Source organism: Pogona vitticeps, chromosome 1 (assembly GCF_051106095.1).
Source record: "Pogona vitticeps strain Pit_001003342236 chromosome 1, PviZW2.1, whole genome shotgun sequence".
In the NCBI taxonomy this organism is placed as follows: Eukaryota; Metazoa; Chordata; class Lepidosauria; order Squamata; family Agamidae; genus Pogona; species Pogona vitticeps.
The window spans coordinates 174620748-174648685 of NC_135783.1; the positions used below are offsets into that span (position 1 = coordinate 174620748).

A 27938-nucleotide genomic window follows, 5' to 3' on the forward strand; every position below is an offset into this window, starting at 1 on the left:
TGTCCATTTTCTGCATAAAGCCATAGATACAGATAATCAGATACTTTAACAGCAACAACAAAAAGCAAAGCAAATCAATATTGGAGATTAAATGTCAGAGTTAAGTCCATTCAAATATGACAAAGTACTGTGAGAGGTATTATTTAATGTTAAGATTTATGTATTTGTGTTTAATGCTCTCCTCCGGCATGTTCATTTTCTGTGCTAAGGAAACAAAGTTATGAAGTCAAACTTAAACAACATAGTTAAAATTAACTCCATGCCCCAATAAAATAATCTCATTTGTTTCATATACATCTCTTCAGTTGGCTGCTCTTCAGTTGCTGTATGGTGAAAAAATGCAAAAAAGCACATTCCTTTCAAGAGAAAGAAATGTATTTTTTTTCTTTTTGCATTTTTAAAAACCACACAGGTATGTATAAATAAGAATTGACTTGCAAGAAAATGTGAACATAGCTCATAATACAACAATTTGGAATGTGTAGCAAGGAACAACAGAACAATTATTCTTATCATCTTATCCCTTGGAGGCACAGGATTGCATCACATTCTCATTGGGGCATTTTTCCTGTAATCTCATCTCCCTTCAATCCCATTAACTTAAATGGAGATGGCAGTCCTGACTGAAGGAAACAGGGAAGTCATCTTGCAGAGAAGAACATATGCTCCATAATATAAGCAAGGATCTGGCTCATGTAGGCTTAGACATTTCAATGATATAAGCAGTGAAACTTGCTGTATGAAACACAAATGATACCAAGATCTAAATAAACAGATGATCCTTCCAGAATAAGTCAGAAACCAAGAGTGGAGGACAGAAAAAGGGTCATTGGTGAGGATACAGGAAGTCCCTTTATTGGAAACTCATAGAATCTGAAGAATCTGGGGCTTCAGATAGTTCCACTTGAGCTGAGGGCCTAATTCATGGAACAATTAAATGGAAGGAACTGTTGACATGACACAATTTCTACTGCTGTCATGATGTCCATGATGGCTGCTAGATTCCTGGTCATTTTTGACCAATTTACTAGATGGAGCCATACTACACTAATTCGGAAGGAACTATGTCAGCTTCCTAAGTATTTTTAATTCAAGATGGCACTGATCACCCTTAAAACTGCAAACACCGGGTCCCAAACATCTGAAGAACTTTTCTCATATGTATGTTCTTTACTTCTATATTGCTATACTTCTATATTGCTATACTAAAAAACAAGTGGCTGAAATAATGAAACAATGATAAAACAGTGAAACAATTCAGAAAAACCTCTAAGCAAACAAGTCTCAGGGTGGTGCAGGAAACATTTCTCAGTGGGAATCCACCTAATCTCAGTGGGGAGATGATTCCATAATGAATAGTGCCACTGCGAACAAGATGTTCCTCAGTACCAATACTATAGTTCCCTATTATTTCTTACATAGTTTTTTTTGTTTCTGTGTTGGCTTTCTCTCAAAAGGGAATTCTGGCATGATGCCTACCTACCTATGAGTGTAACCCCATCCAGAAGAGGAAGATCATTTAACTCTCAGACCTGGAAACCACCTACATGATCTCTAGCTTTTCAGGGTTCAGTACCTGAGGATTAGACCTCATCTATACCACCACTCCATCCAAACGTAGGTTCAGGTTGTGCAGCCACATGTGAGACAGACGTGATAAGAAAGAGAGCTGTTTATGATCTGTATACTAATGGCTATCCAGCTCAAATCCCCTAATAGCCACCACAATGCCGTCATACAGAAGTTAAATAACAGTGGAGGCAAGCCAATGTTTCCTTCACACTGAGAGGTCAAGAGGATATCATGACGACTAGTATCAAAAGGCACTGAGTAATCAAAGATAATAATATAGTTAACGCTAACAGCATCCCCCTTCTTCCTGTCAAAATGAAGGTCATCCATCAGAGCATTGAAAGACAGTTCTATCCCTAAATCAGGAGGTATAATACATATCCTACAAGAACCTATGAAGTTGTAACTCTCCAAGCAACTTGTCACCAAAGTGGGTATTTGTTAACTATGTAGCAATACCTGTTGTAAGGGAGGGCTGTTTCTGGCATGGTCAAACAATTGTTTGTTTAAAGGCATCTGGAACTACTTCTCAAGTAAATCTCTTGGTACATCCGCCCAGCCAATTCTCACCTAGTTCCCAATAAGTGAAAATTGGCAAGGGACAAGAGGACATGTGGTTGGCTGCTAAGTGTCATATCCACAGCCTAATGTTGCTTCAACTGAAATTGATCCTACAGAACAGGACACCACAGCAGGACATATCTCAATCTTAATGTCAAAATCACAAGTGATATTGAGTGTGTGCTAAGATCTTCAGGAGAAGGTGTTTCTCCATGTACTATCTGCGGAAAACTACACTGGGCTTGTTTGACTTGCGCACCCGGTGCCCAATAGTATTTCCTGCATTAATTTCAAGATCACCTTGAAATCTCTCTTACAGTGGGCCCATTGCAGGAAACAACTAAGAAAATTCACACTGAATCGGGAGAAATCTGTAGACATGCTACTTGTCTCCTAAAATATCTCTGTCTGCGGTGTTCCTTGAGACTGGGGATGTGCACTAGCACCAAAATTCAGATTCGGAATTTGGTTTTGGAATTTGGAATGACAAGCCCTTTGGATTTTGAATTTTAAAAATTCGGAATATCCGGACATCCAGAAAGCTGTTACAGTCAATATGAATACTATATAATCATTATTTTCCCCTTTAAAGGAACACAAACAGGCAACACATTTTCAAAAGATTTCCTTGTGTCATCTGTCACCTTCCCAGCGATTGTGCCAAATAAAAAGAGTGCACACCAACAGCCAGCAATGTCCTGGGTCTGAGGAAATATTAAACCTAATATAATATGTCCCTGTTGATTTATAACGTAATAGTCTATGAATCTACTAATGCTAAATCTTATTCCTAACTATATTCAGTACATAATATATAATGAGATGTAGATAATGTAAATGTAAGTTAAGCAGTTAGAAAAGTCCACAGAGAAAACTGCTGCAATGTAGGCTTGCACCAGAGCATATCCTAACAGCAAATGCTCTGAGGATTTATATTATTATTATTTATTTGATTTATATGCTACCCATCTGGCATCCAGGGTCACTCTGGGTAGACAACACAACAGAGTAACAAAATAATACACATACAAAATAATAATAGAACTGAGTCATAAATCAAATATCATAAATCATGATTTGATTTATAAGGATTTGAATTGGAAAGAACTATTGTGCAAAAATATCTCCTGGTATCTGTACCTGCTTCTAGATTTCACTGGTTCAGACATCATTAGAGGGTTCTCTCTCCCACTCCTTTGGTGTCAGAGTTTCTTTAAATTTTATTTTTAATAGCTCACTTCACTCCAGGATGCCTGAGAAATAGGTTTCATTTCTTCCTTTAGCAAAATCTAGTATTTTGCATTCTAATCAATGGTGTAAATTAGACTGAATATTATGAATTATTACAGATACTTAGAACTATTGAATTCACATTCAAATACATGTGGAACTATCTGAATATTGCATTAGTTTATGAACTCTGAATATTCCTGAATCCAAATACCCATGCCTACTTGGGATCACTAAATAAGGAACTCTGAGGAGGCCCACGGCTACTTTGGGAGGTACATGCACACTTATCAAGTAAGTCACTGGCAGAGAAGGGAGATCAATGATCAACATTACCCCTTTCTCTTCTGCACCTCTGCCCTCTGGCAGGACTTCCTCATAGGCTCTCACTTTTCCTTCTAATACAGAAATTGGGAACTTTTGTGGGTCCACAAGTCAGTTTCATGCCTGCAGAAACTTCTAGGAAACACACAGTACCTATTTTGTAAATGCTATAACAATTGAAATTGCTAGCATTGTATCAGACTTAAAAGTGGGAATCTTGTTTTTGGAATGAAGGTAAATATGCTTCCAGAAATTATCATACCATGCTAGAAAACAGAAATAAGCAATTGTCCCAGACAATTATATAGTCCAACAGTCAGACACCTTTTGCTATCCATTCCTTGGTGAGTGCTTTTATCACATACAGTACTTATAAACATGTATTATGTATAGAAATATAGAATACAGCCCCTAGAATTGTCCATATAAATAAAGTATCATAGCATACGCTAAGTTATATATCTGAATTACTTCCTTAACTATGCAAGCAACACTGGTTAACAATTATGACATGCACGTACAAACCAAAATCAATACATCCATTTCAAGGCAGATGTGGTCCTTTAAAGAAAGATGCTGTTGCATTTCAAGTCTTGACTGCAAGCACTTTGGGGATATAAAAGTAAGTTCAATATGCTCTCAAAGTGATTACAAGCCCTTCATATGTATTGATAGTTTAGAAATCTGAGCAAAGAAGATGAATTAATTCTTTCCCAAGTTAGTGAACAATCCCAGTCCTAACCCCAATCTGTGTTCAAGCTGGACTTTTTTGTAGAGCTACTACTTGGGGCCAGTCTGCAACAAATTCCCAACAGATAGAAGAATATTTGCAGAGGGGTACAAGATAGGGTTTCCCCCTGCCCCCCTGTTATTTGATATATGTTTGGAACCAGTAGCATGTGCCATTAAACAGAATAGAACGATATATGGCTTTGTCCTTGAGCAAGTTGAATTTAAGTGCATTTAAATGCAGATGATTTATATGCAGATGATATATTATTATGTATTAGCAAACCACAATTATCTATACCAGAATTAATGAAAATAATTGAACTTTTTGGTAAAATCTCAGGATATACAATTAATTGGACAAAATCAGAGTTAATGCCAGTGGGTAATAATAAAGAACTGGCATTGTACAAAAAATGGCAGTTATGTCAGTGTCCAGAGGTATTAACATATTTAGGTATTTTATTTCCAAAGGAATATTTCTCAGATGATCAAATTGAACTTCAATAAATTGATCACTGATATTTCTAATTACCCAGAAAGATGTGCACTACTTAAATTTAGTATCTGGGGTAAGATTAACACATTAAAGATGAATATATTGCCACTCATAATACATGTGATACGTGCTATTCCACTGCATTTTCCTCAAGTTTACCTTTAAAAAATTAATAGAATACTTCAAAAGTTTATTTGGAATAATTCTCCACCTCGTATCTCGGTTAAAAAAATGCATTTGCCAATATAGTCAGAAGATGGCTTTAATCTCCCAGATATCAGTGTGTATCATAAAGCATATATTTTAGCTCAGGTAAACTGCTGGCAAACCTCTATTACTATGAATACTCCATCTTGGGCAATTCTAGAAATGGCTTATTTAACACCCCTATATGAATGGTTTGTTCTGGGTTCTAAATACATTTTGAGAAAAGGAAATATACCTCCTTCCATTTTAGCTACGAGGGAAATATGGAACATATTAGCTCGCAGATTACAATTTGACCCATATGCCCATGAAAAAACGACTCTAGGGGGAAATCCAAGAATTGAGAAAAAGCCCTTTTTGTGGAAAAAGTGGGCAGAATGTGGTATATACACCTTAGATCAGTTAATATGTACAGATTATGAATTTCTATCTTTTTCTAGTCTACATTCTGAATATAACCTATCTGCAACTACACAAAGACAATATCTTCAACTCCAACACCTTTTGGTGTCTGTTTTTGGCCCATCTACAATGAGTGCCTCAGAATCTCTCAGACTTAAAGGCAATTATTGGATCTAATGAGAAACCTAAACCAATAACTATAGTGTATAATAGACTTAATAGACTTTTATAATATAGATATTCAAGAACTCAAAGAAATATGGAACAGGAAAGTAAAAAACAAGCTAAGAAATGGAAAACCTTACTAGAATCTATAAAAAATGTTTCCCTGGATTTGAAATTGAGATTAATCCAAGAAAAATAATATTTAGAATATACTGGATCCCACAACAGTTATTTAGGAAGAAATTAATACATTCTGATAGATGCTGGACATGCAACAGTAGAAACGCATCCATAATACATATGGTTGGACATGTCTGGTAATACACCTATTTTGGGTAGAAGTTCTTGAATTAATGTAGTTTTGGGGAAATCCCTGATACTTCACGATATTCACATTTCCACCGTATGGGGTTTAACAAAGGATCAATGAAACTGGATTCTGAGACCACTCGTGGTGGCAAAAGGACTTACCGTATTTTTTGCACCATAAGACACACCTTTCCATAAGATGCACCAATTTTTTAGGAGAAGAAAACAGGAAAATATAATCTGTTTTCTTCGCTCCATAAGACGCACAGACTTCCCACCCCCCTGTTTTATGGGGAAAAAGTGTGTCTTATGGTGCGAAAAATACGGTATATTAAAAGCCTGGAAAGATGATCACTCTCCACCCTTCATACAATGGTCAGAAGATCTGTGGCAATTAGCCTCATTTGAATGAATATCATACAGAAAGCAACTCTGTGAGGATATCTATGTAGATCTATGGAAGCCCTTCATTGATTTATTGTAAATGCATAAGATAGTTTATTGTGAATGTATATATTACCATATTGTTTTGTTTTGTATTGACCTTTTGTCTGTCTGTTTTGTTTTGTTCTCTTGGTTCTGTTTTGCTCATTTTAAACTTTTTTTAGTGTAATTTAAGTTTATATTATTATGTCAAACATGCAAAAAACAAAAATAAAAAATTAAGAAAAGCAACCCTTTCTGGTGCAGTCGGATGTCTCTCTTTCCCACCCTTTGATCACACTCTTATTCTAGCTATCATGTATCTCCTCCCATTTTTTAAACGTCCCATATCTACATCCATACTAAAGCTTATCTATAGGATGAAATTTAACAAGGATAAGTGCAAAGAACTGCATCTGGGGGGGGGACCCCAAACACACAGTTATAGGATGGGGGATACCTGGTTCAGCAGTACTACAAGCAAGAAGGATCTTGGAGATGTTGTAGATCACAAGCTGAATATGAACCAATAGTGTGATGTGGCTACAAAAAAGCCACATGCTACAGAAGTACAGTCTTCAAATCCTGCAAGGTATTAGTTCCCCTCTTTTTGGCAGTGGTTAGGCCTCATCTTAAGTATTGTGTCCAGTTCTGGACACCACACTTCAAAAAGGATGCTGACAAGTTAGAAAAAGTTCAGAGGAGGGCAACAAGGATGATCAAGGGGCTTTAAACCAAGCCTTATGAGGAAAGACTGAAAGAATTTGACATGTTTAGCCTTGAGAAAAGAAGACTGTATGTGTGTGTGTGTGTGTGTGTGTGATATGATAGTAATTTTCAAATATTTGAAAGGCTGTCATACAGAGGAGGGGCAGGATCTGTTCTCGATCATCCTAGAGTGCAGGACATGCAACAATGGGCTCAAAGGAAGCCAGATTCCAGTTGAATATCAGGAAAAAATTTCTTAATTGTTAGAGCAGTACAACAATGGAATCAGTTACCTCGGGAGTTGGTGAGTGCTCCAACACTGGAGGCATTCAAGAAAAACTTAGTTAATCACCTGGCAGATATACTTTGATTGTATTCCTGCATTGAGCAGGGGGTTGGACTTGATGACCTTTTTGGCCCCTTCTAGCTTCATTATTCTTTGATTTAGTATGCATGTTCAGATTCCCTTGCAGCTAGCCCAAGGCCATACAGGATGGCTCTTCTGGAACGCACAGCAGGGAAACTGAACTCCCAAACTCTGGCTTCACAGCCAGACACCTAAGTCTGCAGCCAGATACCTAACTCACATTTCTTATTCTTTACATATTAACAAAAGAAATGTGAACTTGAGTTCCATCAGAGTTCCATTGTTTTCAACCGTCAGCAATTTCTACTTTTAAAATTTTCATTATGATGTTTACACTGAGCAGAATTTGCAGGTGAGGTGTTTTTCCATCACTGATAATAAAGAGATCAAGGCTATTCAGTTAAGTCAATCTCTAAGATCTTCTATATGATATTCAGAAGGTTTTAGATCCTGAGATGCAACAATCTGCAGCTTAATATAGGCACTATGTCCTGTTCACTCATTATCTAACCATGTGGCCCCTTGTATGATGAGGGAAGCACACTACCCCCTACTCCTTTTGTTCCTGCTTTCAGTGGAAGTGGCAGTCTGAAGTGGGGAGGCTGCTCTCTTTGGGCAGGCCTTCCACATGAACCAGAACCCCAGTTTCCAAGTTCTGGCTCGTGTGGAGAGGGGACCCAGGCAGAGCAACCTCCCTCTCCTCATACTGTTGCTTTTGTCTCTTGAAAGTGACAGTGGAGGGGATGAAATTAATGCACCCCCCTCATCACTTTAGTTGACACTGCAATCAGAAGGAATTTAGTTATGACTAACTTGACCATTGATTCTATTAACTTAATCTCAATCAAATCAAGTGTCTTTGACTTTCTTGGGGAGATCTGTATCTTGAAAATGTATTCTGTTTTCTTCTGCTTATAAATTATTTTGGTGAAGGCTTACGGAATGTAAAAAATTGAAAAGGAAAACAGAATAATTTAAGTGTGTTATGAGGCCTACTATGCTAAACCCCAAGTATACAGTTGGTTTTTGTAGGTTTTCAGGCTGTTTGACTGTGTTCTGGAGGCTTTTCTTCCTAACATTTCACCAAGTATACAGCTTTAAAAACTAAAAGCCAATGGTGCAAGTAAATGCAATCCTGATGACAACGGTTGAAGGCCAAAAACCAACTGCTAATCTCAGATAGACTATACCCATATAATCAATAGAATTTACCATTAAGCAATGGGTTTTACTAGAAATGGGACTAGTAATTGGATTTACCAACACCAATGGGAAATATTTCTTGCATACAACGCAAGAAATATTTCCTGTAGGTGTTGATGTTTGCTGGGAAAGTACTAATTTTACAAGCAGTCTGAGACCTTTTCTGAATCCTGTATGTTTAGGTGAAGGACTTGGAGCTTCGTTCAACTAAGAGACGCTTCAGTATGATAAATATGCTCTAATTTGCACACTTTTATATCTATGGGACTACTTCATCTAGAACAACATCTGACACAGCAAAACTCTCTACGATGGATTAGGGTGTCTAAAACAGCAGATGTGTATATCTATTACAAGCGTTTTTCTCATAAGTCTGTGCCAATAGAAGGCTTACATAGGGATATCACTTGCAGCCAAACTCCATAGGCAATCACAAAGAAGCAAACAAATGTCTGTGGTCCCCCTCCCCTTTCTCTTTTGCTGTCCCACTAATACAATATCTGGCGGGGGGGCTAATATTCTCCCAGCTTTTTCAACCCAGTAACAAATGTTTCCTCATCTTTTACCTTTCTTAGCAGGTTTCTGGATAATTGCAATTAACCTTGAAAAACGACTATAAACTGAAGCTGATGTATTTGAAACGTTGCACATTTAATTAAAACCTCTACTGCTTTCTATAGGATTAGGAGTTAGCTTTTGTACTGAAAGAGACTAATCCCTACATTTTCTCCTATTCTGCATATTCAAAGTTTTTTTAATGAAGTATCTGGTTTAGATTCCTGTACTGTCAGAACAGTGGTGCTTCTGAAAAGCAAAAGAAACAACATAGCCAAAATTAAACAGTTACAAGCATCATCAAGATGACGGGGGCGGGTGGGTGGGGGATGTTAAATCCATGTTTAGCTCTGTTACTGACCACAGCATTTTCAATTTGTTGGACCACTCCCACAGTTTCTTGATCACTTTGCTTTGCAGAGAGGTTGGACAAAAAAGGAAACTGATGTACACAGTGGGTACTTCCACTGAAATGAAAGCAAAACCTGGATACCAAAAGCAATTAGAAAATAGTAATGGATGTTCAATCAGAAACATTAAATACACAACCAACATTGGAGACATGAACATGTCTGCTCACTTTTGTACTTGGAAGATTACAAAAATAACATTAAATCTACTTGGAAATCCCAGAATGGGCTCTGAGAAAGGTGGGGAAATCTAAAATGAATTTTTACCCAAAGAGCAATGGTAACTTGCTATTGTGCTCACATCTTACCAAAGAGCATGGAGTACAATTCTGCATATGCAACAATTCAACTTTCTGCAATAGTTAATACACTAATAGACATAGTTAATATTTATGTTCTATGGCCTTTCTACCTCTCAAAAAAGAGAGTTTCTCCCTATACACTGTACAAGTTTGGGCTACTCTATCATAAGTGCAAATCTTGCAGCTCTGTATCTCAGTTTAACACAGGTGAGCTCCACACATACATCAGATCCAAGGATAGGAAAATCTCTCGCTCTTGATTTTATTTTATTTCCCCATCCCACTGCCTTTTCTTCTCATTCTTATTTTATATCAGATTTTTCTTCTTGCACTGTCATTTGTACGTATTTCAGTCCTTTTTGATAATATGCACCCAATTTTGGCATTTTACCTAATGTAACTTCCTCTTCTATTGATCCGTTATATATATTTGTACAGTATAAGCATTCTGCCTGATTTAAGCATTTCCCCGATTGACTGAAATGTATTTGTTCATATTATTCAACTGCATGCATTTTAGCCATTTGCATTTTAAAGTGCACACACAATTCTGTGTGCACTTTATTTCTCTGAAGTGCCCTACCAGCCTTCCAAAGGGCAATATCTGAGGGGGAAGAGTGCTTCTCCTTGCAATAAGTCTTAGAAAATATGAAAGTGCAACATTTTTGGAGGTTTCTGAACTAATGACAACAACAACATCTGATCTTGAATCATATTTAAATTGATTGATGCTTCATGAATTTTTTTTGAATATGCAGAGTATTGACTGCAATACTGCAGCACTGAGTCAATGCTCTGCCCCCGAAAGGCTGAGGAAGCCAGCCTAAGGTTGACTCAGCTTTCCATCTTCTGAGGTCAGTAAACTGAGTCCCCAGTTTGCTGGGGAGGCAATATGTATAATTAAATTGTAAACCATTCAGAGAGTGCTTTAAGCATTATAGAGCAGTATATAAGCAGCACACTTTAGTTTGGTTTAGTTAACTAGAAAACAAAAATTGGCACATTAAATATATGTAACACATTAATAAGAGAAAATCAACTTTTAAACAATGTATTTGCGAAGGCTTTCATGGCTGGGGTCTAATGATTGTTGTGCGTTTTGCTGTCCTCTGAAGATGCCGGCCACAGAGACTGGCGAAACGTCAGGAAGAACAACTTTCAGAACATGGCCAAAGAGCTCGAAAAACTCACAACAACCAACTTTTAAACACATTATACATTTTGGAGGGGGTACAGTTTTCAGTACAAGATTTTTTAAATATACAATATTGGGAAGTTTTATACTGTAGTTTTAGGAGGAGTATGGAAACATTCTAATGTGCCAATCACTTAAAATAGGTAAGAGCATAAAAATGCAAAAAGTTAAAGTCTCACTTGAAATTGTACCATTTTGTAACTTCGGGATATTTTGGGAGTTCTTGGATCCAGTTTTAGCTTAAACTTAAATCACCGGTCTGTGTTCCTGCTCTACAGAGGAGAGATGACACTCATAAGAACTCTACCCTTTCCATCAAGGAGCACATTTGCTGAGCCTCAGGTGACAGGGAATTGCACAACTCGGTCATGCAACATTTTGCATGACTCCCATTGCAGTGATTGCACAAAGCTTCATAGATGACGCTTCCTCCTTTTGCACAGTTGTAGGTACCACAGGAGTAACACTGAGTTACCTGCTCATGTAGCTACACAATAGAATTGCAGCCATTGTGTGGAGAAATGTTTTTTTTTGGTCTGTATTAAATCTCACAAATGCTAATTAATTTCACTGGGTGATCTTCATTTTTAAAATGATGAAGGAGGCAAGAAAAAAATTCTTGGTACTTTGTCTATGACATTCATGATTTTATAAACATCTGTTAAATTCTGCATTTTTTTATTAAAATGAAAAATTCAAACACTGCAGCTTTTCATGTTCTCTGTCCTATGCTCATTTGAGCTGCCCTGTTTTTGCATGTAATGATATTTGTTCATCAAATTAAAATATGGAAGCAGAGCACAAAGATATAGCTAGGTGGTGCAACGATATTCAAAGAAATTATGAACTGAGTATCAAATGTTTTCCATGAACGGTTTCGCCTCCTCCCCATGCATGCCTGTCCATACCAATAGGGAACAGTTCTTCTAATACTCATTCAGTGCTAACCAAGTAACAGTGCTTTGCAACTGTCAACTAAATAAAGCAAGTAACTTATTTGCCCAGTACCAGGAAAGTGAGGCAAAGAATAGAAATGAAAAGGCTCAGAATGGGAATGTCTCTTTTCCATTACCCTTTATGTCAACACTGATCTACTTGCTCCAAATAATTTGCTCATTATAATGTAAATTCACTCCATCCTTTCCTCCAAAAAAGGGTTTTTTTTTCTGTTGAGAGGAATGAGAACAAATTGGGATTTCACTGCTGATTAAAAACGTTTTCAAATTAACGGCTCCAAATGACCGATGGAATTATTATACTGAAAGAATCAACATAAAACATGTTCGTTCCTATGCATACGAGAAAAGATACTTTGATGAAATATATAAAGAAGGGTAAAGGACGAAACCCTGTTTAGCCCACATGAGGCATACCCTGCCATCACTCTAGCATTCAAAGGAGATCCTCTAATTTACACTTGATAAGAGCCTGTTCCCTTTAAGAAGACTTCTATATCACCCAAGCTGTGCAAGCTTTCATTACTTCATGCTACACGTATGGCAGTATAACTTCTGTACAAACTGTACCGACTTCAACAGGATATGAAAAAGCGCTGGTTTATATTGCATGCTTGTTCTTTTTCAGGATCAGGGCATAAGGGACAACTTGCATGTCTGATCACAGATCAGACATTCAAGAATGAAATTATATCCTTCATGCTGGATTCAGTATGAAACTGCTGGGTTTGGATGCTTTCAAAAGGGCAGCTTGGTAATTTCTAGCTTTGTCTTTACCCATTCTGACAAGACTCAATCTCAATGAACCACTGGTACAAAATTGCTTTTATAAGCTTCTCCTCTGAATGAGGAGAGTAACCACATCTTCACCAGAAAACCAATGCAATGATATTTTCCTCTGTTGCCCTTGCTCGTGAAATACCATGTCTGAATCAGTAGCAAAACAATGAGAGACTACCACAAAATTATATTTTACTTCTTTGTAATAACATTAGGTATGTATTGATATAAAAAAGTGACAGTGACAGAACCATTTTTTATAGTATGCAGTCTTTTTAATAAGAATTGTTCTCTAAAACTTAAATTATGTCAGTACACTGAAGCATACTAATTGAATTTGTTACTGCATGACAGATTCCTTCAGAAGACAAAACTAGACAAGATTAATTTGCTGGGTTAATAAAGCTAAATTACCTATGGGGGAAGGAACTGGGACTGCATTTGTCAGAGGACTTTGCCTCCTGCTCTACCTCCCTTTCCTTTATGCTACAACACTGTCTCAGAAACAATTAGCATTTATTTTACTACATTGATTCCTAATAAAGCTTTGCCCAAATGGCTGTAGTTAACATTTTACCTGGTAACTAGATTTAGAAACTCAGTTTCCCTGAGAAAATGTTTATTTGAAGTAAGCTATGAGGCTGCCTGTCAGCCTCTGTCTTGATGGGCTATGGCCTAAATCCAACAGACAGGCACAGCTGCAGTAGGCCCACTGGCTGAAATCCTACTAATGATGAACCCAGAAGGCAAGCAACGGGATGTTCAGTCACTTCTAGCTGGCAATTAACAAGTGGCTGTTGGGATTCTAGGAAGCACACATGCCCTCTGACTTGGTGTATGTCACAGAATCCTGGTGGAGACTCACTAATTGTCAGCTAGAGCTGGCTGAATGTTATTCATTGTCTTCTGCATGAATAATTAAGCAATAGGATTTCACCCCAAGGGCCTGTTTCCACTGTTAGAATAGACCGGCAGAGCAAGCCTATTTTGGGGGATCTTGTTTAAATCATGTGGACTTCAGCCCAAATCCCAAACACCCATCTCTTTGGGCTCTAATTCGTGGAGAAACTCTCCCCATTGATTTTATATGTAAGATCACCTCAAACCAAAGAAACATGGGTCCCAGACATGGGCCCCCATGATTTTTTTAATATGTGGGATTACTCCAAATCACACAAACATGGGTCCCACGGGAAGCCTTGGATTGGTTGTCTGTGGGCACAGATGGGATTTAGAATTTGATGGTGGTTTGGTGAGGGTCCCATATAAAACATAATATGATATCATGAAAGGGGTGAAAATGAGAATATGGGAAAGGGATGTGGGTGGTAACAGGTGACTGAGGGGAATAGAAAAGAGGAAGGATTTGGTGGGGTGAGGAGAGAATGTTGGTTGAGGGATGGGGCAGAAGGGGAGGAAAGGGGAGGAAGGGGAGACTTGGCTTGGCTGACTGGCAGCTCTCAACCTCCCCCCCCCCAAGAAATGCAGACCAGGGGCGTTCACATAAGCTCCATTGGAACCGTTAGAATCCACCTCAAAATAAATGGACCTCTGTCAGGGAGCAGAAAAACTCGCTTCCCTGGCAGAATAGTGCCTTGCATGTACACTGAAGTTTGTGCCGTGTTTTTGTTTCCAGCAGAACACTGTTTTTTTTGTTGTTAATGAGACAGGGCTCTAAATCTGTGGGCTCTACCTAAATGTTCATGTAGAATTCATCAGCTGGATTTAGGCCTATATGTTTTATCTTAAAGTGCCATGATTCCAATGTTTAAATATGTTACAATATTTTTAAGTGTTTTTTTTAAAGAACTTGAATGGATGTATAAGAAATCAACAACAAATGTGCAAATAGCACATTATTCTGACACATTTGTGTGGATAAACTAGGATATAATTATTCCCATTTCTTATATTTAACTCAATTATTTATGTATGATAATCAGACGATGTATAGGCCGTATAAAATAAATACGGTACTGAATTTAAAACTGTCAATTTCCTGATTCCTGTTTTGGCAGTTCATACATCCTCCTGTCAGGAGTAGGACATCTTATGGGATCCAAACATAAGATGTTAGTTTGAAACCTTCTGTTCAGGAAGAGGAAGAAAATACATAAATATAATAACATTATCATTTGAAAATAAATCAAGGAGATTTTTTTAATGATTTTGCCTAAATTCATAAGCAAAACAACCTTGAAAAGAATCATAACAGTAATTTCTTCCAATTCTTCGTTTTTTACATGAAATTTAGTTTACCGCTGTTGGACAGAGCAGGAAACTAGGGTTTGTTATGTGCAATAGATATGAAGTAACGTATCAGAGAGAGAAATAAAAGTTTCTGATCATTAAGAAAATGATTTTTATACACATCAGAAACAATTTGAAGCAATTCTGCAGAATCAATATAGATAGACAGAAATGCTGCTTGGCATTTTATTACCTGTGGAGGGAGATATTGATTACCTCCATTGATTTCTACAATGCAGGTGGAGAGGCATCTGTTGTTTCTCCAGAAAGATGTATCAAAGTGAAAAGTATCAAGCAACTGTTTGCACTTCAAGGATTCCACATGAATGGCTCAACCTAGGGCATTATTCCAAGCTTTTCAGCACAGCTGAAGGAAAAACACAGTCACAAGGTTGTTAACTAATATAATCAACTCTAGGAAAAAAATCTTCAGGAAGTCTGTTCCCAGTGACTACTGTCAACTGCTGATTGTGCTGTTTTTTCAGAATGAGGCACTCTGCCCCTCTCTGACCATGAGCTGCCCTGGTGGCTTATCATGTTCACTGCCCTGGCTAATGCTGGTGCTTAACCAGCATGGATTTGGCAAGAACAGTTCTTCCAAACTAATCTTCTCTCTCTTTTATAATCAGCATATTAGCTTAGTGAATTGTGGGAGTGCCGTGGATGAATTACATTGCAATTTCAAAGATGTAGCATATTAATTTCAATTGTTGTCTTGCTTCAATTGAAACATTTCAAAATTCTTCATGGTATTTTAGATATCAAACTGGTTAAATGTGGGCTGCACCAAAGTAGTGTCTGATCGATACATGTTTGGATTTTGTTGTTGTTGCTTAGTCGTTAAGTCGTGTCCAATTATTTGTGACCTTATGGACCAGAGCATGCCAGGCCCTCCTGTCTTCCACTGCCTCCCATATTTTGTTCGTAGCTTCAATGACACTGTCCAGCCATCTCATCCTCTGTCGTCCCCTTCTCCTCTCGGCTTCACACTTTTCCAACATCAGGGTCTTTTCCAGGGAGTCTTCTCTTCTCATGAGATGGCCAAAGTAATGGGGCCTCAGCTTCAGGATCTGTCCTTCTGCTGAGCACTCTGGGTTGATTTCCTTCAGAATGGATACATTTGATCTCCGTGCAGTCCAGGGGACTCTCAAGAGTCTCCTCTAGCACCACAATTCAAAAGCATTCATTCTTGGTGGTCAGCCTTCTTTATGGTCCAGCTCTCTCTTCCATACATTGCTACTGGGAAAAACACAGCTGTGATTATGCGGACCTTTGTTGTCAAGGTGATATCTCTGCTTTTTAAGATGCTGTCTAGGTTTGTCATCACTTTCCTCCCAAGAAGCAGGCATCTTTTAATTTTGTCTCTGCTGTCCTCATCTGCAGTAATCACGGAGCCCAAGAGAGTGAAATCTGTCACTGCCTCCATATCTTCCCCTTCTGTTTGCCAGGAGGTGATGGGACCAGTTGCTATGAACTTAGTTTTTTTGATGTTGAGCTTACATGTATTGATCGATACGTGCTTGGATAACCATTCACATTCTCCACTGGCACCTCCTGCTGAATAGCAACTGATTAAATGTGGAGAAGGTTTTGGCTAGTGGAGCAAATGGTTGTGCCCCTAGCCCAGTTCTCTTCAATATCAATTGACTTGCAGAAGGCTGGGGAAATTCTGGCTCTCCAGGCTGCAGCAACTGATTAGGCTGACTAAGGGTGAAAGAACGGGCAGTCCAACAGCATCTGCAACAACAGATGCTCACCTCTGACTTCGATGAAGTGATGGAAGAAAAGTGCAGGATGAAAGAAACATATGAAGAACAGGCAGTGCCCCAGAAATTGTTGTTGTTGCTATGATGTGCTATCACGTTGCTTCTGACTAGGGGAGGAATTTTGGGGATTCCAGCTCCCAGAATTCACCAAGAATTCCTCAGGCAAGATTCTAGGAGCTATAGCTCCAAACCAGAACCCTACAGATCAGCTTTCCTTACCTTCCTATGTGGCTCTGGCCATGAAGTCCTTTCAAAAACAAGGGAACTGTCCCAGTGCTCCCTGGGAGTTGTAAAGCTTCATGGGAGGAGTACTTCTTTGGACTCTTGAAATCCAAAATGTTCCATCCCTATGACTGACTTACTGTGGCCCTATGTACAAAATATGTTGTCACTAACAACCTGCTTAGCTCTTGGAAACTCAAGGCTGTGGCTTTTGTGGCTTCAAAACACAGGGATAAGATACTGGTTTTCCAGCCTCGATAGAATGGAAAACTGAGCAAAAGAAAATTTAGCAGACAAATGCAAAGGAATGATTCTGTTTTACATTTAGCTACTTTTCATTTGATGAAAACAAGAAGCCAGGAATTTAGGTTAAGAGGTTTCATACAAGGATGGCTATTCCCCTCAGATGTATTAGTCTTAAGCAGACCTTTTTTTTCAGCTGGGATTGATCCTGTTTGCTGATTTGCATCAGCTAAGATCAAGCTCAGAGCTTTAATTTTAAATGTTGTAATAACAAATATTAGCACACTTCCTTCAGTAAGAGTAGATAAAACATATAAAACAGCTGTTGCAAACTGTGATTTTAGTAGCTGTAGATAAAATTCCTCATTACTGTCACACCATGCAGAGTGTTATTTACCAAGCAACTGATTTTCACCATGCAAAAGATGTTTTATATATATTTCTTCTATAAACAGCTCTCAACAAATATAGTAATTATTTCTTGTCTGCCTAATTTACACCATGTTTTGCAGAGGAATGCACTTTTGTGACAGTACTATAATTCCTAAACTTTAGCATGTGAATAAATCCTTTTAAATATTCTCCTCTTGCCAGTGAAAACACATTACCCTCTTCTACTTCCATTACTTCAATTTAAGGGTTTGTGAGAAATAACAAAATACTTTTGATCAGGTATTTACACATCTGGAGCACCTCAGAAACTGAAAAAAATATTGGAATGCGTACACCAAACATGTAATATTTTCAAAGCAGGCATGACATTTATGAGGAGAATAAATCACAGTAGCCAAATTCCCCTTGCATTGCTATGCAAATGGTGTAACTTTTGGAGGCAAATTGCCCCAACTTAAACATCATGGTAGCGATTATCGCTTGTACATTGAGTCACACAATTTGGTATGTAAATGAAAAATGTCTAGAGTTTCTTAACTTTGGGCAATTCACCTCCACATTTTACACCATTTGTGCTGCTACTGTATAACCAGGAAAGAGGATTTGGGTCAATAATTGATAAATTCAAATAACAGATGATGCTTTTGGATTTACCATGATTAATACCTCAGTCTTAAAGCAGATAGATAGATAGATAGATAGATAGATAGATAGATAGATAGATAGATAGATAGATAGATAGATAGATAGATAGATAGATAGATAGATAGATAGATAGATAGATAGATAGATAGATAGATAGATAGATAGATAGATAGATGCACACACTGCAGAAACAGTATATATACAGCCAAGATGTTCTTGAGTGAGAATAAGCAGGATGTTGAATTTTCAGCTCAGATGTAGAGAAGCAAATTCTTTCATGTCTATTAATTCTATTTCTATTCTATTTCTCATGACATTTCACCACCCTTTATTAAAACTTGCCCTGCCCCCCTCTGCAATTTGTAAGGACTTTGAAATACTTAACCTACTCCTGTAATATTAACACAATACTGGGCGAAGCCTTGTTGCATAACTTTGTGCACTGTTGCATAACTCTGTTTGGGCACTGGAAGCATTTGACACACATTAATTAAAATCTTTCTCTCTCCCCATTTTTTGTTCCCTTGGGCTCCCCCTTTTGCCCTGGGGAAGTTTTTGGGAGCCTCAGGATAGTCGGTGGAAGCCTTTAAAAGTAAACAAACAAACAAACAAACAAAAATCCACACCATTTTCAGGTGGGCAGTGGCAGTTCTGATCCTGGTGCCAGTGATATGGTGGCAATTTATTTTTGCTTTTAAAGGCCTCTACCCCATTTGAAGGATCCCTAGCAGCTTCCCCAGGGCAAAAGAGAACCCAAGGGATCCTCAAAATCTAATATGAGGGGATAGGAAGGTTTTAATTAAGTTAAAAATTTCCATCACTTGATCTGAGTTGTGCTAGATGCAAAGTTATGCAACTGGATCTCACCCATTATGTCTTGGTTGGTTATTTCTGAAGTTACTTTGCATTTATCGTTTCAGTGACATTAAAAATGGCCTCAGAACCTGCGAGGGCATATTTGGAGTGTTACTTTTTATTCTATTTGATCTAAAATCTGAGTAATAAATAATCACACAAGTTAGATGTTAAGGGCTTTTCTGCCAAATATAATCAGGCTGTCTTCTGTACAGGAATGACAGTATCTTATTATCATTCAAGATACCAAGTGAAGGGAAAGATTTCAGTCTATAAAGAAGGAATATCTTCCACTGAGCATTAATCAGAATAAGATCTGAAGTAATTATGGGATACAGTGCCATTCAACTGAAAAGGTGTTCCTTTCTGAAAATAATATTCAGAATATGGCTGGGGTGGAATGAGCACGATATTTCTGGTGCCACGAAAGAGATGTCCTGTAGTCTGGCAGCAGCCAGAGAAACCCTGAATTTATTTGTGTTTCTTAAAATGAACAAAACATTTTTTCTGATCATCCTGGAAAATACTATATGAATAACTCCTACCAAATGCCCCAGAAACGGGAAAAATTGATCAGGAAAGTGATAACCCAGTAGTGTTTTGTTCAGTAAGACCACATATGTTCTTCCAGCAGCATCTTCTCTGTTTCATTGGTTCCTTTTCCAAAAACATGACTCCATCCGTCCGGCTTAGTTACAACAAAATTGGTATGAATTCTAGGTTTCTAAAAAATACACAACTTGTTTACATAAAAATCATAACCCTAATCCATAGGAGGATATAAATCCTTACTTGTTGTTGAGTTTTGATAAGCCATATTTAATAAAAATATTTTAAATAAATAAATAAATTGAGAGGAACCCGTCCTCTCGCTAAGGCCTTAAGGAACCCATTCTGTGGGTCCAGATAGATTAATCTTCTTTCTCTTTGAATGCAATGATCTTCCTTTCAAGGAAACTTGTATTATCTCCTCCTAGATAGCTCCTCCTACCCCTCTCTGTGCCTTCTGCAATAACCTTTTCCTGAACTATTTCTGTAATTTTTACAGAAAAGATAGGGCCCTAGGGAATTTTGTGATTCCCCATAACCCACAAAGAAACCAATAAGGAAGGCTCATGTTTAGGTGCATGAAATGAACTCCTCGGTTATAGGAGGCCCCTGATCAGTGTAATAACCCTTGGCTCTTCTATCCTGAACTGATCTAGGTAATATTTACTTCCTCCCTCTCTCTCTCCTTCACCCACCCTTTCTCTACAGAGGGCAGATAACTCATAATTACAGCTGAAATCATTTTACTATTCTGGAGGGGCAATTCAAGTAGTCTATCTAGTCTGACCAATCTGACTGAAAAATTTACAAATTACAGAAAATGACAAAACCTCCTGCTGTTACAATCAGTTACAATCACAGCTTAAGATATTCTTTCTTCTCATGACAAATTATTGATAACATATAATTTACTCCACCATTCAACTACAGTATAGCACTACCACATTTGTATCTATGAGAAAAGGCCATTTAAATCTTCAGGTTTGAGTTTCTTAGTCTCCTCTCTTTTACTTATCAGAAAGCAATCTTCCTTCATTCCCATCTGCCCCACATCCCTGAATCCCTCCTGGACATAAATAATTGGCTTACCATCTGATTCATGTTTTGGTGCATATATACTTCTGTAAATAAAATATTTTTTATTCTTCCAATTCTTACGTTTTATAATTAATGCCTTATGTTAATCAAGATGCTCAAATTCAGATTTAGTATTTCCTTCCATTCAAGCATTGCAGTTCCTGCTGTTGCATGATGTGACTTACCATGCAAGCAAAGTGATGTTCAAGGTGCTGCAACAAAGGTTTTAACTTTATATGCAGTGAGAAATGCCCAGTGTTCAAGCTGGATTCTCAAAAGGAAGAGGCACATGAGATCATATTGCAAATATTCACTGACTATTGGAATGCACCAAAGAGTTTCAGAAAAAGGATCACTCTGTCCTTCGTAGACTACAATAAAGCCTTTGACTGCGTGGTTCATGAGAAGATATGGGTTGTTCTAAAAGAAATGGGTATGCCTCAGCACTTGGTTGTCCTGATGCATAACTTGTGTTGCGGACAAGAAGCTACCCTTAGGACAAAATATGGAGAGACAAAATGGTTTCCTATAGGCAAAGGTGCTAGGCAAGGGTGCATTTTATCCCCTTATCTATTCAATCTGCATGCAGAACATATACAGAAAGCCAGATTCAGATGAAGGAGGAGTGAAAACTGGTGAAAGAAATAGCAATAATTTAAAATATTCAGATAACACCATTTTACTGGCAGAAAGTTGCAGTGACTTAAAACAACTTTTAGTGAAAGTGAAGGAAGAAAGTGCCAAAGCAGAACTCTAACTGAACTTTAAGAAGACAAAAATCCTAGCTAAACAAGAACTATACAACTTTATTGTGGACAATGAAAAAATTTAAATAGTGAAAAATATTGTGTACCTTGGCTCAATCATAAATCCAAATGGAGACTGGAGCCAAGAAATCAGGAGACTGAGGTTACACCAGCAAAATGTCCCCCTGTGGCTATGCAACTTTTAATCATGTTCCTGTCGTGCTTTGCAGTCACAAGGTATTTATTCCAGGATATGTGTCCCATTGTGTTTTGGGGTTACCGAGTCCTTTCCTTCCAATTTAATAAGCACCTAGACCGTCTTGTTGACACTGTTTGACAGAAGTTAACCAACACATCAACATAAATGCCACAGAAAAATGTTTAAAAGATTTAAAAGAATTTAAAAGAACATGCACAGTGACAGCAATTCAAAAACAATGCAAAAAGACCATTCACACATACAAGAACACAACATTTTTTAAAAAAAGATCCACAACAAAATAAGTACAGTGGTGCCTCGACTTAAGATACATCCCTACTTATGACCATTGTGAGTTACAACCAACTCCAGCTGCAGAATTTTGCTTTGAGTTACAACCAGGAAAAGGCAGGGGGGAAAGGCGGGAAATTCAAACCACTGGTGGCGAAGAAGCTGTTAGGGAAAGGGATGCAATGGCCGGGGGAGGTGGCAGCGGGGGTATTACTGCACCTGATGGTGGGATCCCAGGCTCCCAGATGAAGGGTTGTCCCACACTGCCGCCTCCTCCTTCCTGGCAGGGCCGTGCTCAGTGCTTGGCCCCGCAGAGGCGGCTCCCCTTCTCCACCTTCCTCACCGTTGAAGCACCGTGAGAGGCTCCACCAGGCCCAGCCAGCTGGTGCGAAGGTGGCGCCAAAGGAAGCCGCACAGCCAGGTGAACACCGCTTCTGCCCAACAGGATCTGGCAGGGACGGGGTGTGCAGTGGCAGCGGCAGCTTGGTGCTGGGAGACAAAACCTGGCCAAGGTGCCCTCTGCCATGGCTGGCCCCGCCGCCACAGCCTCAGCTGCAGCTGGGCAATCAGTGCAATCAGAGGAGGCTTTGGACTGGTAAGGTAAGGTGCTGCTTTTGGACTGGGGGGTTTTATGTTTCTGTGCTCTGTTGTTTTGTGTTTCAGTGATTTTTTTGCTTTTTAAAAACTGTTCTGGGTGGCTTTGCAGGGTGGGTTTGAGCTGGGGGTTATATTTCTGTGATGTGTTGTTTTGTTTTTTGGTGGGTTTTTTTTGCAGCCTTGTGATGGGACTTGCTCCATTGTTAATTTTTGGTTGGTTTGTTTTTTAAAGCCGAAGCACATTCAGGGCTTGCTTTGTTGTTTATTTTTGGTTGTTGTTTTTTTAAAAGCCCCAGCGCCTTCCGATGGGGCTTTCTGTGTGTTTTATTTTATTTTTTATATTTTTTGGTATTTTTTTAAATTGCTGGAATGAATTAATCGCGTTCCCACAGCATGAGAAGGCAGGGGTCTCTGGAAAAGACAATAATGGTGGGAGAAGTAGAAGGCAGAAGGAAAAAGGGAAGACTAAATATGAGTTGAACTGAATCACTCAGTGAAGCCAAAGCCTTAGGTTTGCAAGAGGCTGTTGCGCACAGGACATTTTGGAGATCAATCATTCATAGTCTTGCCATAAGTTGGAGGTGACCTGACAGCACATAAGAACATCATGATGTGATTCTAGCTGTACAATCTCTGGCACATGTTGCTCAGATGTGCACAGTACAGTTAGATGCATATATGTGCACAACAACTTTGAGGATAATCAGTATAAGTTGGAAATGGCTGTACTATCTAAAAGTCATCCCATCTTCATTATATGGCTGTGTGACACACCTATGTTAGCAGGGTTGATGACATGTGATTAGATTTTATGCTATATAGGGAATGCAGGACCACAGAAAGCTGAGAAAACCCCTCTACATCAGATGAAGAAGCCTTGTCCTATTCTTTGCACGGTACCCTTTTCAGTTGTGACAGCTGCTACTTGCAGAATAAAGTTACACAATCCAAACATAGACCTCAGTTATTGTTTTGAGAACATGACCTCCTACACTTATTGGTGGTGGTGGGAGGTTAAGAGGGGAATATTTTCTCACAATATCAGCTAATGTCACTGATATTTATTATTTCATTTATGCTATACTTTGGCTTAAACAAGTGGCGGCTAACTGGCAACAAATTTCATGTTCTGGTAATATTTCTATTAAAACAGCAATCTGTGATTCTTCTATTGTTCCCTATGTTTCTGACAACTCTAGCTAGAATGTAGTTATTCATTTTGTCACTTCCAGCTGTATTGAACTGTCCCATTTTACCCTTTTCTGTCACTCTCCTTATTTTTTCATTTCTTTTGTAGACATAAATGTTAACAACTGTATATCATTTCTGCACTCATTTAGCGTCTGCTATTTGCTGTTAAGTAAGAACTATTTTATAGGACTCTAATAGAGCTTTCAAGGTAACTGAGATATTTAAGGATTGATTTCACCAACTCCACACCTTCCATTCGTAAACTTCCATGACTGACATGAATGGAGATTACAAGCCTGGTCTCCTGAATACTATTGCACCATTCTATCCATTAAACCACACTGGATATCCCTACTGATGTAATACTTGCAGCTAACAAAGGCTAATATAAATAAGTTATCTAACTATCATGTTGGCAAAATTAAAGGGAAAAGGTAAAAAGGGGGAGAAAGAGACAAAATATTGTGGCACTTTAAAGACTTTACTTCAATGTGGTCTCATTTCTTCAGTCATATATCTGATCACAATCAGCTCTTCTTTTTGGTAATACATCCTTATCACCCCAAAGAACACCAGGTATTTACAACTCAGGAGGGCAATCCTCATACGGAGAAAGGCTGGAGTTACATTTGCAGGTTGTCTGTGTGAAACACTGAAAGATTGAAAACGTATGGTGGCGTTGTACCTTCCACTGTAGGAGATGAAAACATCAGGCAGGTTACAGAGCCCCATGAGTGCACGGGCCCAAATTCAATAAAATTAATGCAGGAAATGGGGAAAGAACTCTAATTCTACCACTGTTTATAACATGCCTGCCAATGAAAACATACTAGGTGGGGGTGGCTTTCATTTGTTCCTTATTTTCTCATTGGTAGTACAATTGCTTGAATGCAACTCTGGGCCATACTTTGGGTCTCAAGAAAATGCAGACAGCATAGGCCCAATGACTTGTTAATTGTGAGCCCAGACTTTTAAATGTATCCCACCCAACTCCCAATTGGTCTTTGCAGTGCTAAAGATAAAATACGGCCACTGCGGACACTGATTTCTTTTGTACTGTAATCAGCTTAATGAAGACTAATACAAAGTAAGGAAAAATGAAGGAATTAGTAATTACAATGTTACCCTGGAATTTTTCCAAAGGAACTCATTACTGCAATAACAACTGCTACTATCATCATCACAATCATCATCACAACCATCATCATGATAACCGTATTTCAAACACTAGACAGGCATAGTAATAAAATTAAAAACAAACCCTGCCTTTAGGCTTTGCATCTAAAGAAAAGACGACTATTTGTATGGGAACAAACATAAAAAGAAATGGAAGAAAAAAGAAGCAGCATTGATTAGAGGAAAGAGATCAGATGTTGAGGCAACAACTTCCTTCCTATTGCCCAAAAAGGAGCAGCAAGTGTAAAAGGAAAGAAACACTACTTATTTATTTAGCTCCATCAATTACAAAGAATGAGAAGTCAGGTCCCTGACTAAAGGTGATGCCAGTCTACAAAACAGAAAACAGAGGAGAGGAGGTTGAAGGCAGTGGTACAGAAGAGGTAAAGGAGCAGCTGGACTACAGGGACATCCCAGAGGCTTTCTGGGGGGAAAACACAGAATACAGTACATGGGCTTATCCCAGCAGAATGCTACAGAACAACAAAGGCATTATGACTAGAAGCAGGGACAAAGAAAGATGTGGGAAGAAAACAGATGGATAGCAAGAGCAGCGATGATGAAGAGATGACAGCAGCCAGCAGAATGGGGAAAGAGTGACAGTAGAAAGAGTTGAAGAAAGGTGAATGACAAGCTAGATATCTGATAATGACATCTTAGCTTTGTTCAAAAGGCAACATCATGTTGGCAGTGCATCCGACAAGTGTAGCACGTTGAGGCCTTTGTGGCTCATAACAGTTTCATTCCATTTGGAACCAAGACTTTAGATGCAATGATGACTTCACCATGGGGAGAAAGCATTGTGAGAAATGTGAAGGGAGGAGAACATTTACTGGAAAGCAGGGCAGGGCTTAGGCTGTTATGGAAGCACCCAACAGGAAGACTGAAAGAACAATAAATGTTTAACACCTGAAAAGTGACTCTACAGGGATGATATGACAGCTGTTTCACATATGTGAAAATTGCTCTAGGATGAGACTAAAGCAAAAGGTCAGAATTATCAGCCACTTAGCTGCCGCTTAATTGACAAAGTGATTGTGAGGAGCATTCATCTGTGAAGCATTTCTCACCACTGGTGAGGAGCTGCAAAGGCCTTTTGACTGCCAATCTTCCTGTTGACATTCTTCCATTTTTGTCAATGGAAAATGCTATGAGGTCCTGTCACAACAAGTGCTTGATCAATAGCTGCTGGCTGAGTTATAGCTGCAAAGGTAATGCCTGTAATGGTGTTTGCAACAGGAGTCCCTGCCCCTGTGGGCAAAGCGATGACAGAAAAAATGGCAAATGTTAAAATGCTGCCTGAATAGAAGGTGACTGGCAACAAGAATAAAGTACAGCATAATCTGCTGACTGAGCTTCCTAAATGAATTAATCATCATAAAATTACCTTTATGAGAGTCTGAGCTGAAAGACAGATCACTGAGAAACTCTGAGGAAGTGGCGGCAGCAAGAGCCTGCCCTTGAGAGACACTGAAGAAGTTCTGGGAGTGCAAGACTATTTCCTCTCTGTGTCCAGGCATGGCGAGGCGGGAAGAGTGGGGTGTTTTCTGCATGATGGAAGTGGAGTGGGAGCCATTTTTCCTAAGGGGCTGCTGCTGATTTCTGTGATAAAGATGCACAACCTCAAATTTCACCAGTGTGATCAATTGCCACTTTTGTATGAGCCCACACAAAAGTGACACCAGTGGTGCTGCACCTGCACCCACAGCCTACCCATATGGTGGCGGCTGCACTGGCAGCCTGTCATCTCCAGACAAGGACACATGGAGCTGGCCTTGGCCTTCATAAGTCCTCATGCCTTAAGGCCCACAGAGTAATAAGGTGTGCATTTGAAAGCTGAGCAACTGGACCCAAAAATGAATGTTACATATTATAATTATACATTATCATTTATTTCCTAAGGCTTCTACTCAGTGGTTGTTGTGGGTTTTTCAGGCTCTTTGGCCGAGTTCTGAAGGTTGTTCTTCCTAACGTTTCACCAGTCTTTGTGGCCAGCATCTTCAGAGGACAGCAACCTGTGTTACTCAGCCTTCTTTCCCAGAGACAAGGCTGTTGTTCTTACTGTTTGTGGGTGTGCACCTGAGTCCAACCCAAGCAGTTTCCTAAGTATATTATTCCTGGTGGCAACTTTCTGTTTGGCGTTTAGACCATTTTTGGCAGGTCAGGGTTCTATCCAGAGTGATGCCCAAATACTTTGATGTAGGGCAGTGTTCCAAAATCTTTCCATCTCAGCTAACTTGGAGCTCCCTCTCTGCTTCTCTGTTCTTTAAATGGAAGGCAGAGAACTGTGCTTTTAAAGGGTTTGGTTCCAGCTGGTAATTTTTATAATATAAAGAAAGATCTTCTGAGGTGGCTGGTGCTCGATGGCCTTGAAGGTTTTCCCTGTGCTGTCGAGGCAAAATTATCAGCATAGATTAAACTCCTGGAGTATGGCAATGTTGGTTGATCATTTGTGCAACTGTTTATAAGTAGTGGTGCTGGGACACTGCCCTGTGTGAGACCGTTCCTTTGATTTCTCCAGAGACTGTGCCTCCCTTAAAACTAACAAAGAATCTTCAGTGTAGAGGCAGAACACCGACAGTTTCTGTTAGTCTATGATCTTTAGTAAGGAGGGAGAAATTTTCGAGCAGCAGTTGATAATGGAGAGTATCATATGCTACTGTAAGGTCAACAAATGCTGCTCCAGTTATTTTAGGTGTTTCATAACTATCTTCTATGTGTTGGGTTATATTTAAGAACAGACTTGTGAGGGAAGATGTGATAATATGTTTAGGCACAACTCCAACCATCAAAAATGTAGCCTACTCATAGGGCATCATCAGAAGACCGACATAAAGAGAC

General features: G+C 38.8%; 1 protein-coding gene across 2 annotated transcripts in view; it reads right to left on the reverse strand.

The window, feature by feature from the left end:
• Nucleotides 1-27938, reverse strand: part of SPAG16 (sperm associated antigen 16) — a 655515-nt gene that overhangs the window by 433 nt on the left and 627144 nt on the right. The gene's annotated exons all lie outside the window — the stretch shown is intronic.